Here is an 18210-nt window from a genome sequence, read left to right as displayed (position 1 = left end):
GCTGGGAAGAGGGGAGCAGGGGCGATCAGGACCACCTTGGACACTGACTGAGAAAGGGACAGATGGGTGGAGGGGAGGCCCAAGGGGGACAAATGCACCTCTGAGGAAAGCCTCACCCACCAGTGGCCCATGGCCCCCCACGTCTAACCTTTTCCTCCATCTGTCAACAGCTTTCCCCAAAATCATCCAGCACAGAGTTACTCATAGGCCCTCTGTAATTCAGAACAGAGCCCGGGCTTCAGGGACTGCCTAGGTATAGGTTTCCTGAGAGGCGAGCCAGAGACTCTGGACTCATGTGGGGAAGGGAGGGAAGCATGAAGGAAGAGGCTAGGGCGAAGGGGGTGCTAAGCACCCAGATAATTGGATGGAAGATTCCGGAGCCAATTCCACTGGGCCCAAAGCAGGCTCAATCTTCAAGGGCCAGTTCTTCAGTATTCACTGTAGCAAGAGCAGGGATAGCCTCCATGGCTGTGCAGCTCAAAAGACATTTAAGCCTCTCTGTTTTTCTGACAGTCTCATGGAGCCTCATCGTCTCGTCCTCACCAGAGTTTCGCCCCAGCCTGGCCTTGGGAATCTACAGCTACCAGCTTCCCAGTACCTTCCTGGAAGGACTTCTTGCATCGTCTGCCTACATGCTCTTCATCCGACTTTGGATTCTCAAGGGCTCCCTTTCTGCCCCTGCTTCTTCCTTTTGTTACCCGGTGTGGTAACTTTATTACCAAACTCCATTAAAGTGGTTGAGGTCATGGCCTTGATAAAAGGCCCACTACCAAATTGAGCTCTATGGGATTAGTGCCTGTCTCCTCTTCAAATGTATTTGTTCATCATCTTAAAGTTGCTACATCACAGGAACGGGTAGCACTTCCATAGCACTGGCTGTGAGAAAGGCACTTGGCTCTTAAGAGGAGTTGAAATACACAGGAGTGCTGGCACTGATGTCGCCAGTGGTGTAACCACAGGGAACCGGAAGCGCACAGCAATGCAGACGCTTGTCCAGAGAGAGAGTGAGAACAGGAGGGCTCCGTAGGATAGATGTCGGGGTCGGGGGGGCCTGCACTGCACCCCACCCCCATCAGCCACACAGCCATTCCTAAAGAGGTGAGAGGACGTGCAATGTCTTGAAGCATGTAGTGGGCAGGCAGAGGTTAAAGAAGGGAACCTCAAGCAAAGGCCGTAATGGTCCTACCATCAGATACATCCCTGTTCACCCTGAACTCTGATGATCTTTCTAAGTTAGCGGTGGTCTAGGCACTGTTTACAGTTCATCCACTGTTTCCAATATCTTTTAAAAGTTGGTATTACTAACTCCACTTGACATGTGGGAAAACAAAGGCTCAGTGATATATTAAAAAAAGAAAACCCAAGTTCACTCTGTGGCAGAGTCTGATATTGGACATTGAATCAAGTTCTTCATAACCTTAAAGTGCTTATCATTAACTACCTTGCTGAATGGCTCCCATTTGTTGGAAATCAATATACAGGGAAAGGAGGCAGACATGGAGATCAGAGCAGCAGTGATGGGACATTCTCTAGGGGACGCAGGGCTCTCCATCCGGCAAGGCTCCTTCTGCAAGGCTCGGCTACAGAGCTAGAGTCTTCTTTCCTCACTAACGGCTTCCCTGGCCAGGGAGCCAACCCTCCCCCATGCCCTGCCACTGCTCTCTTGCAACAGATGCCCAGTCTAGCCCTTTCCCAGGCTGCCTTATTTTCTGCACTCCTTAGCCTGCCACACTTACACTCTTACAGTAACACTTTGCTTGTATTGGGACCTTCCAAGTAAGGACTCCCCTTCATTTTGATATTACTTCTGGATATTGGCCCCTTCATTTTGATATTACTTCTAGAAATTCAGCTTAGACAGGATGAAAAGTAAACCTGATGGAAGAGAGATCATAATGGGCTGGGATAGAAGGGCAATGATGCAGAACATAGTCACACCTACAGCAAGATTGTGGAAGGTCTGAGAATCCTCCTGGCAAGCCAACATGGTGCCCAGAAGAATTCTCTCTCCCCAGCACCCTCCGTCTGGGCCACTAAGTGAACAAGAAGTGGTAGAAAAGGGCACATTATGGCCAAGAAAATGTCCCTCATGAATGTCACTTTCTTAGTTTGTTGCCTCTCTAAGGTCATGAGAAGATGGTTATCAAAGAGTCTTAGTGTGCCCAGGATGTTATCATGGTTTACCTTGTTCTGTAACTTTGCTTTCTGATGTGACTACTGCTTTTTCCAATCTAAGTTCTTTCTTCCCCTGCCATCAGAGTCACTAATAAGCTGGTGGCACTGACCCATGTGGGTGAGACCCTAATGCTTAGACTTGTTGACCACCAACTAGCTTGCTTAAAACTCTCAGATCATTTCCTCTGTTATTCTGAGGTTGCAAACCTAACCTATGGGCCATCTGTGGCTTTTTTTCCAGCACAATTAAAAAAAAAAATTGACCGAGTTGCCAACATCTAAAAGTTGGAAAACTTCACATTTACAATATCCCTATTTCTAGCTTCTCTTGAAAATCTGAGAGTTCTGTCAATTCTGGGTCAGCATTCCTGCACAATGATAACCAGCTAGAGCAAAGTGGTGGCCACTTTATATAAAAAGGGCATGTGTTCTCCAATTTGCCATGTGCCCCGCCACTCTTTATTATCCTCCACCTGCTCCCTTCACTTGTTTACAATAACTTCATGGTCTGTCTTAGCATTTGAGTTTAAAATTTCACAATAAACATAAAGCCAGCCCAAGGTTAGAGGCTGTGTGTTAAAGACCATGGAATGCCATCTCAGCGAGGCTTACTGTCCCCATAATGACCAAACTTAGGCTCCCTCTGGGAATAGTGGCTGGAAAGCTCCACCAGAGGGAAAAGCTATTTGTGAAAGAGGAGACAGCTCAGGAGTTGAACTATATGGGTAAGAGGACTTTGCGTTCAGAAATAAGATTCCCAATAAGAAAATATGCCAGAGACCACTTATGCTACTCTTGGGGGAGAAGATGTCATTTGTTTCATCAGCCGATCATGCTTCTACTTTCCTTGACACGTATGAGGTTCTTGACCAAGGTTATCAAGCACTAGCTAGCAGGCTGTTTTAAATACAGCTGTTAAATTCCATGGAGTTTGACCCAAAGTATTCCCATACCCCTGCAACAACAAAAACGCTACAAAGGCTGCTATAGGATATTGAAATGTACTTGGAACTGAAACGTCCCTCTTGCACGTTTCGTGGCTGAGAGTGTAGAGCTGAGACCCCCTGCTTCAGTATGCAGCACCTCTTCCTGCAAAGTCGCCTTGATACTGCTGGGAAAATCAATGACGAGACCGGTCCTGGCCCACGTGCAATGTCTGGTTCCAGCTGTGTGCAGATGCTCTGAGGGAGGGGTCTGTGGCTGAATGTAACCCAAGTGTGAGCTAGCTCAGGGAACAGCTCAGGGAACCATGCCAGGGGAAGTCACAGTGGGAGGGCATTCTCCCTGGGTGAGATCAAAGGGCACAGAACACTGAGATCTCAGACAAAAGCAAAGGCCCTTCCCTGCAGGAATCATGAAGCCTCTCTGACTCTTCCCTGAAGAATAAGGCAAGGCCTGCAGCAAAAGGAGGGTGTGCCTGGGGGCTTGCCCTTGGCATTACTATTGTCGAAGCAGTAAACTGATGTCAGCTCAAAGGGAAATCTCTTCCACCTTCAGGACAGGGATGAAGTGACCTCTTAGCATCAAAACACTTCATCAGCCATGGAGGAGAATTAGCCACTTGGCCAAAATTCTTTACCATTCTCAAAACAAACTAGGGAAGGGATATCTGTAATCCTGGGACATGTCCTCTTCTTAATTAAGAAAGAGGGCCTCAGGTATGAGTAAACTTCATCTATCTTCACCTCTCTCCCTGCACTTCAAAATATTTTTTTTTAATTAGAGTACAGTTGATTTACAGTATTACACCAATTTCTGCTGTACAGCCAAATGACCTAGTCATACATATATATACATTCCCTTTCTTATATTATCTTCCATCATGGTCTATCCCAAGAGAGTGGATATAGTTCCCTGTGCTGTACAGTAGGAAAAATACTTGTTTTTCATATCCAGCATAATTTTTCCCTTTTTGATTCCTTTTATTTTTCTCAAATGTTTGAAATATGTAGAGATGATCAAAACTGGGCACCAGCAACCCAGTAATAACAATTCATTATGTTGTGATGCCTTTCCAAATTTTTGAGAGCAGTAACATCTGACACAGATGGTTGTGAACCTATGTGAGTCCGTCCATGATGCTGTTCCTAAGCTAATTCCTCACCACTTCCCTGAACTAGATTAGTATCATTTCCAGGCATCTTTTACTAATTTGGTTGCATAGGTATATATCTGTAAGAGAATTACAGTATTTTTTTTTGGCCAAATTTAAAGTTTAAAACTGGGAATGTTTCCTAGATTCATCCACATTGAGACATGTAGTTCCCATTCATTGATTTTATTTTTTTTTTACAGCCACATTTGTAGAATTTGGAAGTTCTAGACTAGTCAATTTGGAAATACAGCTCAGGCCTATGCCACAGCCTTGACAGCATCAGATTCAAGCTGCATCTGTGACCTACACTGAAGCTTGCAGAAATGCCAGGTCCTTAGCCCACTGAGTGAGGTCAGGGATTGAACCCGCATCTTCATGGACACTATGTCGGATTCTTAACCTGTCGAGCCACAATGGGAACTCCCCTCATTCATTAATTTTAATGGATGCAGTCCACCATGTGAATATACTACAAACTACCTGCCTGTTCTACCAACTGACACTTATTTCCATTTTGTCATTATTCTGGGGGAAAAAAAGTTGCAATAAATATCATTACACAGTCTAGTTTCTCTAGAACAGCAGTTGGCAACTTTTCCTGCAAAGGGCCAGATAATAAATAGTATTTAAGGCTTTATAGCAATCATGCAGTCTCTGTTGCTGCTACTAAAATTGGCTATTGTAGTCTGAAAGCAGCCAGGGACAACACAGAAACAAATGTGTTCCAATAGAACTTCATTGATAAAAACAGATAGGAACCAGATTTGGCCCTTGGCCCATGGGCCACAGTTTGCTGAATTCTACTCTAGAAGCTTCTTACCCAAAGGGCGACCATGGACCAACATTAGCATCAACAGGGAATCTGATGGCAATGGAGACTCTCAGGCTCCAGTGCATCAATGTCTTCATTTGAACAGCTCTTCCAGTGCGTTCCATGCACAAAAAGTGTTTGAAAAGAATGGCTTTAGAGAATATCCCTATAACTAAATGTATAGAAATCTTTCATTTTATTGCTAAATGTTTTCCCAAAGTGATGGTACCAACTCACATTCCTATGATCATTAAGTAGGTGAACTTCTTAATCATATCTCCATTTCTGACATCTATTACGTGATAGATATTATTTTCTTTTAGCTTTAAGTTTCATTTCCCTGATTACTGCTGAGGTCCACATCAGCTCCATTGGAGTTTCCTGTTTTCTGTGAACTGTCTCTTCCTATACTTTTGTCATTGAATGTGTGTCTATGTATGTGTGTGTATTATATGTATTACGTGGGTATGTATGGGTTATATTACATATATAATAATATATAATATGTACATATGCATGCCACACACAAATAATGTATATATTGTATATAATGTATACATGTTATAATTATACAGATTACATATGTGTGTCTACCCACACACACACATATATACACAGAGCTGGTCTGTTTATTTTGTGGGAGTTTGTTATTTATTGCACATGCAAATTCTTTGCTGGGTATATGTGTTGGAATTATATTCTCTCAGTCTATGGTTTATCTTTTCACTTTATATATGGTATCTCATATAGTTTTTTTAAAATTAATGTAGTCAAATGCATTAATCTTCCTCTTTATGTTATTTATAGTCTGTATCTTGAGATTTTTTTCCTCCTCAAAGCCAAAAAATATACTCCTTTCCTCTAAAAGTACTACATTTAACAATCCAGAGAAGAGAAGAGTTCCAAATAATTTATACAGAGACTCCTCACTTAAGGAAACGGAGCTTAACTCCCCACCCTGGGAGTGTGCTGTTTTGAGCTTACTTCCCAAGAGTATGGTAAGGGAACTTTGTAGTGAAGAATCCTGGCCAACACTGCCTCAGCCAGGTGATCAGGGCTAGCACATTCAGTGACACCATGTCATAAGCACAGACTTGATGTGACGTGATGAAGATGGCACTCACCTCTGTGGACTTCCTCCCCAAACTCACACCCCCAACTAACAAGCCTAAACTGAAAGACATTCTGCAGAAAATCTGACCACTGCTCCCCAGAGCTGTCAAGGTAATCAAGGACAAGGAAAGTCTGAGAAACTGTTACAGATCAGATGAGGCTAAAGAAACATTATAACTAAATGTAATGTAGTGTTCTGGGTGCAATTCTGAAATGGAAAAAAGGATATTTGAGGAAAAACTGGTGAAATCAGAATGAAGTATCAAATTTAGTTAAGAGAAACATGCCAAAGTTGGTTTCTTAGTTGTGATAAATGTAAATCATGGTGATTTAGGATGATTACAATAGAGAAAACTGGGTGAGAGGTATAAACTGCATTCTGGCTGCAACTTTTCTGTATATCTAAAAGTATTTTAAAATAAAAACCTTATCTAAAGCAAAAATTTCTACTTTTAAATTTCACCCAGAATTTATAACTTGTTGTATGCTTGGTGTTAAATAAATATATTTTCCCTCACGTGGTTTTTATTGAATAAGTTTTTCCTTTCATATTGATTTCCAATGGCATATCCAAAATACCCACACACATCTATCTGTTTGTCTATCTATATATGCCATGTATGTTTTCTGAGTGCTAAGAAAAATATTATACTTTAGCCTATTTGTCTCCCATGTCTTGATTACTCTTTCTGTCTATAAGAGCAAAACTCTCCAACATTTATCTTCTTTAAAAAAAAAATCTTAGTTATTCTTTGTATTTCATTCTTTTATATAAATTATAGAATAAGCTTATCAAGCAAGTGCCTTTAAAAACCCTGCTGGGATTTTTCTTAGGAGTGTTTTTAATTTACAGGCTTGGGGGAGGAACAACATGTTATTATAATTGGCTCTTCCCTCTTTAAGAACAAGATAGAGTGATTTTTATTTTATACTCTTAATGCTGTCTTATATTTTCCAGAAGATACCATATATCCTTTATAGAATTTATATTTTTGCCTTTTTTTGGTTTCATTTTTGCCACTATAAATATGATTTGTTTTCTACTAAATCTTCTAATGGCATTTAGGAAATATACTGATTTGTGTTTATTGATCTCATATTAGTAATTTTGCTGAATTCTCTAATTCGTTCTAGCTTTTTAAATACCTTTTGATATTGTACATGGGATGATCATATCATCACAAAAAGATAGTCATAAGTCATTCCACAATTCTTATATTTCTTTTCTTGTCTTATTGCATTGGGTAGAATCTCAGAACATTGCTGAGTAAAAGTCAGGCTAATAAATAGCCTTATTGATAGCTGTTGTTTGCTTCTCCCCCCCCCCCCCACATGGCTCATAATTTTGGATTGCAGTTTATTTTGAATAGGAAGGATTTTTTTCTCTCCTTTTCCTTTTGTGCTCAGTCAGCACTGTTTAATGTTTTTGGTGTTGTGGTTGTTATTGCTGCCTCCACCAAGGCTCTTAGAAATTCAATTCCAAACCCATTCTATAATGAGGGCTTGGGGGTCCATAAAGGGTAATATTATTTGAAAATAAAAAGCTTGCTTAAAAATAAAAGTTCTACTTTTAAATTTAAACAAGAATTTATAACTTTTTTGTGACTGATATGAGGTAATAATATAACTTTATTTTTCCTCATGTTGAATAGTTTCTCCCTTTCATACTGATTTGCAATGGGATAGAGCAGAATAGTCTTCAGCTAGCTGAGTGCCTTAAGTCAGTCCATCACCTCAGCGGTTGCATCTTTATCTCTCTCCCCTACTTCTTTAGGCTAGATTCCTGCTCATTGTACTCTCAGGTAGGTATTGGCGACACTATTTTTTCAGACTCTTTTCTATCCCTGATCCCCTGACAATGCAGAGTACATATATAGCTGTACGGGATCCTCTAGAGCTAAATTCCTGTCCTTATTTTTTGCCTCCAGACTTGGAGCTCAGCTTGAGAATGAATGTAGCTCTGCTCTCTCAACCTTTTGTTTCTGTACCATTTCTGATCCATCAGGTTATTTATCATGTTTTTAGGCCCAGCTATGTGTTCTTATATTTTTCTGTCATTGCTATGTGTTTGGAGCAGAGAAAGTGCACTAAAGTATGAATTCACTGCAACATCTTGACCACAGCCTGATTACTTTTCTTTCTATATTAGAGAAAAATATATTTCCTTTTTTTCTTTAACAGTGCCTTCAATCCTATCTGCAACTTCCTTCTTCAATTATTTCCTTTCTCTCCAGCATCTTCCATAAATTCTGTTCTGCAGAAATCTACATATGGCCATCTTTATCTTTTGGAATGTGCTCATGTATCAAGCCACTGTGTACCCACATTTCCACTTTCTCAACTAGTAAATGATGGAGCAATGTTTTCCACTTTACAAACCATTTACTATCATCCCGTTTCCTTAGTTCCTTTGGGTACAAACATTTTTCATGATTCATTTCCAAATATAACCTCCACTATCTTACAGGTCATTAATGTTTAAAGTCCCATAATCCAACTTCTAGTCCCTCTACATAAACTGATCTCTTGAAGGTTACCAGTGGCTACTCCATGACTCGATTGTCCTTCATTCCCCTTCACCTTGACCATTGAACATCCCCCATGGCACTTACAATACTGTGTCATATTTCTACCTTCTACTCTTTCTTTATTTCCTTCTTTGTTTCTTTCTTTTTTGTTTTTTTGTTTTTGTCTTTTTAGGGCCTCATCCTTGGCATGTAGAGGTTCCCAGGCTAGGGGTCAAATCAGATCTGTAGCTGATGGCTTATGTCATAGCCACAGCAACACGGGATCCTTAACCCACTGAGCAAGGCCAGGGATCAAGCCTGTGTCCTCATGGATACTAGTCAGATTTTTTAACCATTTTGAGCCATGATGGAAACTCCTTTTTTTAAGGGCCACACTCAGGGCATACAGAAGTTCCCAGGCTAGGGGTCTGATTGGAGCTGCAGCTGCTGGCCTACACCACAGCTACAGCCATGCCAGATCTGAGCCATGTCTGTGATTCACACCACATCTCACGACAATGCCAGATCCTTAACCCACTGAGCAGGCAGGGATTGAACCTGCATCCTCATGGATAATAGTCGGATTCGTTACCACTGAGCCACAACAGGAACTCCCTACTCCTCTTCCCTACTTGGCTTCTTTTCCTCCACCTGTACTCTATGGTGGTTTCTCAAGGATCAGTCCTTCCACCCCTGACTACTCAAAGTGTGGCTCTCAGGCCAGCAATAATAGCATCACCTGGGAGCTTGCTAGAAATGAGGATTCTCAAGATCTTACCCCAAACCTAGTGGATCAAAATCTATGTTTTAAAAAAATCCTCAGGTGATTAAGGTGTAGGAATGCAGCTCTAACCCTCTTCTCCTCTTTCTCTTCATGTCCTTGAACACTCATTTATATCCACATCCAAGGGTATGACCTCTAGCCCTTTAACTCTAGCCACAAACTGTCTTCTAGGTCTCATTCTCACAGTTCCAACTGGCTACTTGGCATTTCCATTATTGTGCATCACAACCACAAACCCAACATGTCTATAATCCCCATCCCAAACAATTTTCAGTCCACATCTTTAAAATCACTACCACCCTTATAATTACTCAGGCACAAACTATTGAAGTCATCCTCATTTCTTGTCAATGTCTTCCTAATTTCCATATCTATTCAAACATCAAGTTTCAATACTTGTTTGCAGTATCTCTCGTACATATCCTTTTCCTAGATTCCTCACATTAGCAAAGCATAGAGGAAAGATCTGGAGAGAGACTTTTGGCTATCAAATTCCTGTTCTACTACCTACATTTACTTAAAACTTTAAGTAAATTACTTGAATGCTCAGAGCCTTGATTTCCCCTTTTGTAAATGGGAAATATCATTATCTATTTCACAGGTGCTATTGTTATTTAATCAAAAAAGAATCAGGTCAGAGCCCAGCATATGAAACACATTAGATGATTAAATCAAAACTACAATGTGGTATCATCTTACACCAGTCAGAATGGCCATCATCATAAAGTCCACAAACAATAAATGCTGGAGATGGTGTGGAGAAAAGGGAACCCTCCTACACTGCTGATGGGAATGTAAACTGGTGCAACCACTGTGGAGAACAGTATGGAGTTTCCTTAAACTAAATATAGAACTACCATAGGATCCAGAAATCCCACTCCTGGGCATATATTTGGAGAAAACCATAATTTAAAAAGATACATTTTTTCTTTGAAACACAAATTTCATTGATACACAATTTACAATAGCCAAGCCACGGAAGCAACATATGTCCATAGACAGATTAATGGATAAAGAAGATGTGGTACATATACAATGGAATATTACTCAGCCATAAAAATAATGAAATGATGCCATTTGTAGCAACATGGATGGACTTAGAGATTACCATACTAAGTGAAGTAAGTCAGACAGAGAAAGAAAAATATCATATGATATCACTTATATGCGGGATCGAATAAAAATAATATAAAATAACTTATTTACAAAACAGAAACAGATTCAGATATCAAAATCAACCTTATGGTTACCAAAGGGGAAACTTAGGGGCAAGGAATGAATTAGAGGTTTGGGATTAACATACACAGACTACTATATATAAAATAGATAACTAACAAGTACCTACTGTATAGAACAGGGAAATCTACTCAATATTCTGCAATAACCTATATGGGAAAAAAATCTGAAAAAGAATAGACATATGTATATGATTCACTTTACTGTATACCTGAAACTAACACAATGCTGTAAGTCAACTATACTACAATAGAATTTTAAAAAATCCAAAAATCATAAAAGGAGAACTCAAAAATAAAATAAGTCACCTGTGATGAATTTTTTTTTTAAGTATTGGTTTAGGCTTCCTCAACTCTCACCTCAATTTTAAGGCCACTGTTTTGGGGCTTCATAATATATTCCTCTGATTCTAGTCCCTAGGTTAATCTATCTGACACATGATTGTCAAATTATTATCATTAAAACATCACATTCAGCAATCCACCACCCTGTTCAGGAGCCAGCACTGATTTAAAATGCCTTTGCATGAATTCCAAATGAGTTAGGCTGCCCCCCTGGTCTTGCCACTCCCTGCTTCCAGCCAAATATTCTAGCCTTGTCACCCACTCCTCCCCTACTCACAATCTCTGGTTCAGGTAAGCTCTAAGCTGACCATACCCTACAGTTTTAAGCTTATGTTTCCACTTCCGTGGTATTCTGCTGTCCTAAATGTTCATCTCCTAACTTATTTACCCCATCCAATTCCCAGCAATTCTTCAATAACAGCTCAAATCTCACTATCTGTATAAATCATTTGGCAGTTAATTGTGATTTTCTATGTGATACTTCTTCTGTTATCTGGAGCAGTTTTAAATATACATACTACAGTGAATCTATTCATGGATCTATTTTTTCATTTCTCAGTGAGATTGTTTTTTTAAAAAACCTAACAACAAATATATCTATAACCATTTAGATATACTCAGGCAATTATACAAAGTACTGGTCATTCCTCATTTAACCGTCACAGCATCCCTATGAGGGGAGAACTATTATGGTCCCTAGTCTATGCATGAGGGGGGAAAGGGGGTGAAGATGCTCAGTAACATGTGCCAAGTTTCCCTGGGAATGGCATGCAGTGCCATCTTGAGTCTAGGCTTTCTCATCCCAGTTCTTATGCACTGAACCCTCTGCTATATTGAAATCCAAGCAGGAAACACATCTGACAGCTCTCCCTGTTTCTCACCTGAAAGACCAGCATTTTAGAGAACAGAAAACTTATTTTTTAGAACCATGTGATATGACTCGTGTGTGTGTGCATGAATCTGTATAACAATATGCCACACTATTTTGAAGTTCTACTATAGTACCTTGACATTTACAAAGCATTTCTTCTCCCCAAACTTTAAGTGATTATGTGAGCCTTAAAATAACTCTGTGAGGTAAGGAAAGAAAAACAATTGTTAACATCAATGTCTCCTACCCCTGACTTGACCATGCAGCCCTCCCAGAACCAAAGACCTCAAGTCTATCTGCTCTCCCAGGGTGCCTGACCTCCCTCAAGATCATGGCCATTTTGTTTAGGATCCAGTGAGCAAAAGCCAAAGGCCTGAGTCTAGCAAGAAATGTAATCAATACAGTCCAAATCCCTGAGTGGTATCAATTTTAAACAGGTTATCTTAAAGCAGGGTATGGCTAAGAGGATCAGGTAGCCAGCACATTCTAAATGTATAGCCCTAACGATTAAATAATATAAACACATGAGTTGCTTTTCTGACTCAGAATTCCTATCGTCAGTGATATGGTGAAGGTACTGAAAATGATGACAAAGGGAAAGATGAAAAGAAGACAGACAAGAAGGGTCCCACTGTGAGTCTGTATAGAGCAACCTTTCTTAACCTTTCTTGGGGCTTGCTCTCTATAATTTGAGGAAAGCCTCATATACAGAGACATACACACAAAAGACTCATTCATTTTGGGCAATCAAAGTGTCATGGTCTAGCTAAGGACCCATATTAAGAGTAGTAGATACATACTGTACTGGTCACAAAGCATCAGCATTTTGCAATGACAGACTCTATGGCAGATAGCAACAAAGGCAGACTCAAAATCCCTGCTTTCATTGTGCTCCAAATATCCAAACTGCTGATACACGGTAAGGTCCTACAGTACTCATGAGCATTAAGTTCAGAGTTGGGAAAGGGAATATCAGGATGAATAAAACCCCATTACTACCCTAGAGAATCTTAAAACCCAGTGCCAAGAATGTGAAGACTACACTTTTCTAAGCTTACCTAGCAACAATTTTTGCAAATACCTGAGTATCAATCTTCCAGGAGCAAAAAAAAGGAAGTTTACAGTCAACTAGAGTCCTAAAACAAATGATTACAATACAAGATCTAGTCTAGTAAATATCAAGAGCGAGGTTCCCACCCTGAGCTGTGGGAATTCAGTGAGGGCACAATCCATGTGAGGGGAAGAGAGGAGGTGAGAAAGATGGTCACTAGGCAGAGATGCATGGGGGGAGCACTGCAAATAGTAGGAGCATAACGTTGAAGGATAGCAAATGGGGAATTGTCATGAGATGATTTGTGCCCCTGCAAAAGACAACTCCAGTACTTCAGAAGTCACCTTATTTGGAAACAATATCATTACAGAAGATTAGGAAAAGATCAAGTCACTAGGGTAGCTTCTAATCCAATATGACTGTGTCCTTATAACAAAGGGAAACATGGACACATGGACAGACATACACACTCACCAATGAGAATGCCGTGTGAACATGAACGCAGAGATTCAGGTTATGCCTCTATAAGGAATGACCAAGATTCCCAGCAAAGTACCAGAAGCTAGGAGATACACACAGAGCAGGTCTCTCCCTGGTGCCTTTAGAGGGAGTATGGCCCTACCAACGCCTTGATCTTGCATCTCTGGCCTCCAGAACTGTGAGACAATAAATTTCTATTGTTCCAAGCCACTAAGTTTGTGTTACAGCAGCCCTAGAAAACTAAAAACAGGGATTTTTTTTTTCCCCAGAAAAGCAGAATATAATTTGGTTGGAACACAAAGCAGGAGTAAGGGAGAAATGGGGAGCCAGCTCAGCAGGGGAGGTTAAGAAAATAGCATCAGGGGCTATTTGTGAGTAATCTCATAACAATGTGACACCCCCATCAAGTGACTGGAGTGGGGCTGCACTATGAAAAGAATTCAGAAATTGATGGACAGATAGCTGAAGACAGATAGCTAAATGAAGATTGATGACAAATCAATAGATATGGCATGGGTAGACACATGGATAAGAGATTTAGATTAAACGATGCATGAGTGAATGACAATGACCTTTCTACTCAGTGTTAAAAATCAATTTCTAAATGTTGAATTCTGTTTGCCACTTTCAAAACAATGTCACATAGCCTTGGGAAGACAAAAGTCCCATAAATGTATGAGTATTGTATGCCTGGGACAGCAGTCCCAGAGAGCCTGGGGGTCCCCTGCTCAGGCAGACACACTTGGCCCACACTTAGCAACTCTATGCGACAGTGGTATGACACCTCTGCCCTTGCGGACCAACCATAGTTAGGCCCCTAGGAACCCTGGCTGAAACACCAGGTGTAACAGAAAGGACCTCATGGAAGAGCACTAGGGCATTCCCAGGAGCTAATTACAGTGGGAGATGACCTCCTAGAAGCAAGTGCATTTGCTAAGTCTGGAAGGAGAGAAGAGGTTTCTAAGAAGATGGGAAGAAAAGGTTATTTCCAGCAGAAAGAACCACTTGAGTGATGGTCTTTGTGAGAGGGACAAAATACATTTAAGGAGCACAAGGAGTTTCTATTGGAGAATAAATGGAGACAATTAACTTGGGGCAGATGAGGAAAGAACTTCCGAAGAGTCTGTAAGGAGGTGAGAGAGGGGATGAGTGGTGGTTGGACCAGGTAGGACAGGGGTCCACAAGCATTTTCTGTCAAGGGTCAGATAGTAAACATTTCTGGCTTTACAGGATACATGGTCTCTGTTGCAAATACTCAACTCTGTCATTGACACCTGAAAGCAGCCATGGACAATATGTAATGAATGAACGTGGCTGTGTTCCCATAAACTTTATTTATGGACACATAAATTTGAATTTCATATCATTCTCCTGTGTAAAAAAAGATGATAGTTCTTTCAATATTTTCCAACTGTTTAGGAATAAAACCATTCTTAATTCCCAAGCTGTATGACAACAGGTGGTGGGCTCAACTGGGCCCACTATAGCTTGCAGACCCCTGGGTTAAAGGGGGACTGAAGCAGGTGGGCAGTGGTCAATTAGGGCTGGGATCATGAAAGGAGAATTAAGAAGAGGGATGCCAGAGAAATGCAAAGATATCTTATGCAAATTAGAAACTTTGCATTTCATTAAATGTAGGTGGTGGGAGAGGAGGTGGGGTCTGGGCAGCTCCAGGGCTCTCCATGTGACTTATGATAGGACCATCAGCAACCTTTGAAAAGGAGCAGGTATATGAGAGCAGGTGACACTTTTCAGAACAAACCCAGAAGAGCATCCTGTAACCGCTAAAGGAAGTGTGGCAACACTTGGAATAGGAATTAGGAACCTTAGGCTCTTGGATTTATTCCATCAAACCCAAAGCATGACAGTTTCCCTTAGTGCTCTTCAAGTAGCACACTAAGCACACAGAAAAATTTGCAGCATTGAGCCCTGCAGTCAACTCCACTCAGAGCAGAGCCGCTAGAGATATGATACGGTCAGTGGAAGAACTGAGACTAACGTCAGGTCAATTTATTTCAGGAACTTTGCACATGGATGTATTCTTCAGGGATCTCCCTGTGTCTATTATCCCCCAAGCATACCAGTTGCCTCAGGACGCAGGAGACTTGATTTCTAGACTTTAGACTCTCAGTGTAGTCCACTGATTTAATGGATCATCTTTATTTATTGAGGAGACAAGAGTGTAACTGCCCTGATCGTTTAAGCTGGCAACATGGTAAAGGGAATAAGAAAATCCTAAACTTTACCTCTAGTTCTGCCATGAACCTTCTGTGGGTCACATACAAGTGATGTCACTCCCTGAGGTCAGGCTTCCCACAGTCGAATGGGGATAACCGCACTTCCCTTGGAGGCCCAAGAGTTCACAGAACGTATAAGTGAAATGCACTGTGCAGTGCCTGGGCACAAGCAGCATGAATTAGATTCTAACTTCAAATGTAACCCATAGACAATGTGCAATGATGCAGCCATACATGCCCTAGGAAGAGAGACAAAGCAGTTAAATGATGAGACATTTGCTCTGAATTCCATTATAGAATCTCCTCCTCCTACAAATCCTTCAAAATTCCCAGGCAGTGACCCAAGCAATGAGTTGTATTTTTATCATATTGGGTGACCCTTCTTGGCTTTATTATTCCAGTAAATCATCAGGCTCTGGAAGGTATTCCACCTACAAATATATACACTTCCCAGAGAGTGGAAGGGTGCATGATTTTTTTCTTACATGAATGCATTTTGGCAGATCATGTGTTCTCAGTTCCCAAAACACCACCTTTTCCTATTGTCACGACAGACCATGACACATTTTATGTAACCACCATGGTCCCCAAAGCATTTGAATGTGTGAACTAGCATCAGGTTTTGCAAATTCTCTCTGTAAAAACATTATTCCTCCCCAAGTATCAAATGTGATCAATCCTACCAGTATCTTAAAATCTAGTGCTTTTTGAAGGATACATGTTCTTTAAAATCCAGGGGAAAGATACGAAATTGGGGTGTTTTTCATACATAAGAAACCTGGGGTTGTGGTTTCTCCAGAGATGAGCCATAAGCACTTAGAAAACTTGTACCCCTTTTGGACAATGGTTCACATTGTCTCATGCAATTTGTACACATGGCTGTAGAATGAGATCAAGATAATCAGTCAGATGGCCTGACCCTTGAGGGCAGGGGAGACTCCTGACCTCTCTAAGCTTCAGTTTTTCAATTTGTAAGATGGGAATAAAATTTTTATACCTTCTCCCTCACCAGGGCATTATGAACTTTAAATAAAATAATGTCGGGGTCTGCTTTGAAAGTTAGAGTGCAATATTGCTTAGCCTCCACCATAGTGACACCTGATTGTGGGCAGCTGTCCTGTGCATTGTAGGATGTTTAGCATCCCTCTAATCACTATATGTCCATAGCGTCTTCCACCCCACTTGGACAACTAAAAATGTCTCCAGACATTCTCAAATACCCCCTAGGGGAGCAGAGTCAGCCCCATTGGAAACCAGTGCCACGGCACAGTATATACCAGTAGAGGATTTCACCATACTCTGCAGGATCTAGAGGAATCAGGACCCTTAATGCCACCTAAAATTCTGTCTTCAGCCATAACATACCCTGATGCTTCCCAATGCCACAGACCATTAATAGGGCTGAGAAGGTCACTGCTGCCTGCTGTGAATGTGTATGCCATGGCCGCGGGCTATGTGGTCAAAGCATAAGCTGCAGGGCAGTGGCCATGGAATGCATGCTTACACAGTGGTTGTGTGCCCCATGGCCATGGGAGCAGGCTGGCAAATAACCATACTGGACTCTTAGGAGTAAGCTCAGTACAGTACAATATGAGTTCATGTTCTGTTGCAATTTTTAATCCATAAAATCATTGCCATCCACCCCTTATTATAGCATATTAAGGGATTTAATCACTTTTAATCATAGTCTTTCCTAGATGACCAGAAACAGAAACTAGAGAACCCTCAATAGTCATTATGCCAACCAAGAGCAATACAGATTCCACTGGCACGATCTCCCACACTGCAATCCTGCTAATTAAAGACCCCCAGAAGAGTCAAGATAAAAATGTCAAATGAGATTTGTTATGGATTTCAATGATGTACTGCCTCACATGATCAAGTTCTAGTAAGTCTGGGAAGAAAAGCCTTAGCCGGAGGCAGAGGTGGGGTGGAAAGCATGCTGCTGGCTGCAAAAGCTGACCTGTAAGACCCCAGATGTGATGTACTGGGATGGAGAAGGAAATTCCATCCATCCTCAGCAATGGGGTTCCCCAATGGTCCCTCATTTCCAACCAACATCGGGGCTTCCCCCAGAGTAAGACCAGGCTCTTGTGGGTATTTCTAAAAGCTTCTCTCCTCCACCCCCTCACTTTATGAAGTGGGTTTGGGCATGAAGCCACCAGCTTGCATCAAGGGATATTTTAACCAACACTCCTAAGAGGTATACCATGGGATCTATTTTCAGGCTGCCGGTGAGTGTAATTTTGCATCCCACACTCTGCTCTTTATGTGGTGCTATGGGAGAAGCTTCTGTTAGACCACAACATTTGCAAAAGTTATTCTTCCTCTGAACAGCAGCTTGAAACCTATAATGCTCACTTACCTCTCTGCTTTGGCCACTAGGATGCCAGGAGCCAAATTTGTATCATTGTATTAAGTGCCTTCTATCATCAGGCACTTAATAGTCTAATGCTGCCACTAGTTTTACTTTATTTCCTTATACTTATCATTTCCTTCTTTCATC

The 18210-nt window shown here is 41.1% G+C and overlaps 1 protein-coding gene across 5 annotated transcripts in view; it reads right to left on the bottom strand.

Moving 5' to 3' along the window:
- The window catches only part of NTRK3 (neurotrophic receptor tyrosine kinase 3), a 406414-nt gene that overhangs the window by 123012 nt on the left and 265192 nt on the right, over nucleotides 1-18210 (bottom strand).

The sequence above is a fragment of the Sus scrofa genome, chromosome 1, assembly GCF_000003025.6.
Source record: "Sus scrofa isolate TJ Tabasco breed Duroc chromosome 1, Sscrofa11.1, whole genome shotgun sequence".
NCBI classification, from domain to species: Eukaryota; Metazoa; Chordata; class Mammalia; order Artiodactyla; family Suidae; genus Sus; species Sus scrofa.
The sequence above is the reverse complement of the archived record's forward strand: the minus strand, read 5'-3'. Positions and strand labels throughout refer to the sequence as shown.